The sequence below is a fragment of the Ochotona princeps genome, unplaced genomic scaffold (assembly GCF_030435755.1).
Source record: "Ochotona princeps isolate mOchPri1 unplaced genomic scaffold, mOchPri1.hap1 HAP1_SCAFFOLD_263, whole genome shotgun sequence".
Classification (NCBI taxonomy): domain Eukaryota; kingdom Metazoa; phylum Chordata; class Mammalia; order Lagomorpha; family Ochotonidae; genus Ochotona; species Ochotona princeps.
The window spans coordinates 195,001-197,137 of record NW_026701876.1 but is presented as its reverse complement, the minus strand read 5'-3'; positions in this window follow the sequence as shown (position 1 = coordinate 197,137).

The following is a 2,137-nucleotide window of genomic DNA, read 5'->3' as shown; positions in this document are numbered from 1 at the left end:
AGCGTGGGTGCAGCGCAGGCCCGTCGCCGCCGCTGCTGCTGCCGCCTGTGGCCTTGCTTGGCCGCTGGTGTCCCCTGCGTGTCTGTGGGGGCAGGTGGCTTCCTTTCCTCTACCGCAGACCCCTCCGCCCGGCTTCGGGCTCGCCCCGCGGGTTGGGTGTTGCTCCCTCGAAGGGCCCTCTCGGCCTGGTGAGAGGTGCGCTCGGGGTTGGTGGGGTGCGGCCCACCTTCGGTGAGAAAAGCCTTCTCTAGCGATCCGACAGGGACGTGCCTTACGTGATGGGGTGCCGTATCCCCCGCTTGTCGCCGTTCCTTCCCTCCTGGTGTGTGTCGGTAGCCACGCTGCTGACGACGCGGATGGCTCGGGTTCGTTGTGCGTTAGGTGGCGATGGTCGCTCGTTCCCTCCGCCCTCCCCTCGGGGAGTGTGTGGGGGTTACGCGTGGGCTCTTCCGGCCCCCTTCCGCTGGGGGCCGGACGCTGCCTCTCGCACCTCTACCTCGCCGTGGCCCGTGCCTCCCCCCTCTGGGTCGGGGGAGGGTCCCGCTGGGCCGGGCCGGGTGTGTCCCGGTGCCTACTGTGGGCCTGACGGAGGGGCTCCTGTGGTCGCTCGCACGCACGCATGCGGTGCGCGTGTGTCGCCTCCGGTGTGTGGCCTTCCGCTTGCCACCTGGGGCCCTGGGGTTGTGTGTGGCTTTGTCCCGTGCTGTGCCCCTGTGGCCCTGGTGGTGGGGTGGCTCTGCTCGCTTCCCGCCCTGGGCTTGCCGTTGGCCCGCTGGCCGGTCACCGCCGGCGAGGGTGGTGCGGTGGGGCCACGGGTTTGGGCCTGTTGGGTCTCCCCTCGGCCGCGTCGGCCTTGGGAGCGTTCCTGCGGGGTTACGGCCCTCGGGACCGGGGCCCGGATGTTGGCGGATGGAGGCCGGGATCCGGCAGCAGGCAGGCGCCCGGCGTGTGGGCGTTGGCGGCGTCGCGTTGGGGGCCCCGGTGGGGGGGCCTCAGGCGCGCGTCGGGGAACGCGTGGGGGTCGCTGGAGGCGGGCTCCGGTGTCCCAGGCGTGTCACGGGACCGCCCGGGTGTGGGCGGTGGCATCCCGTGTCTGTTTTCCGGGAGGGACCCGGCTTTCGTTGGCCCGAGGTGTTCCCTCGTGGCTCCCCGTCGCGCTTCTGGTGCCTCTCCCCCGTGGTCTGATGCCACCCCCCCATATAGGTACCCCCCTCGCCGCCCGCTGCGGCCTCGTGTCGCTGGCGTGTGGCGTTGAGCGCTCTTTGGGGTCGGGGGTCGGTTGGCTGCGACGTGTGTGGCCTGCGGTGTGCGGGGGCTGGCGTTTCCCCTCATCGTCGGCGGTGTGTGCGCGTGAGGGGTGGCTGAGTCGCACGGTGGTCCCCGGCTGTGTGTGGTTTGTGCCTGGCTGCCTCCCCCTCCCCCATGTGGGACCGCCCTTGCGCTTGGAGAGCGCTGGCGGTGAGATCCCGCGTGGTGTGGGGGCCGGGTGCGTCGTCTGGCCGCCATCCGGTTCGGCCGGCCGTCCGTGTGGAGGAGGCCCTCCTCCGCCGCGCCCCTTCGCGCTTGGGGGGGTCCGCTGGCCCTCGGCTCCCACTTGTCACCGCTTGTTGGGCCTCGCTCGCTCGCCGGGTGGCTCCTGCTGCCGCGCCTCCTTTGTCTCCATCTCGCTCTTCGTCCGCTCCCTGGTCCTGGGTCTCCGTGACCCTGTCGTTCTCCGCTCCCGGGGTCCCGCTGCGGCCGTCGGGGAAGGCGCTCGGGCCCCTTCCCGTGTGTCTCGCCCCCCGCCCCGTCAGGCGGCGGTGGCCGGTGGTGGCGCCGCGGGTCGGCTTGTCGGAGCCTCGGCGCGTGTGCGGGGGTTGAGGTAGGTGAGGCCGGCGGGGGTCGGTCGGTGGGGGCGGCTGGTGCGTCCCGCTGTCCGCCCTCCCGCCCGCCCGCCCTCCCTCCCTCCTCTCCTCCTCCTCCTTCCTGGTTGGCAGTGCCGGTGGTCTTCCCGGACCCGGTGTGGCTGCCCCCGTGAGTGGACTTTCCCTGAGGCTGTGGTCGGCCGGTTCCTCAGGCCCGTCTTGCGTCGCGAGGTTGTGTGGGCGGCTCGGCGTATCGGCTCCGCACCCCGTTGTGTGTGGGGGGCGCTGTCGGC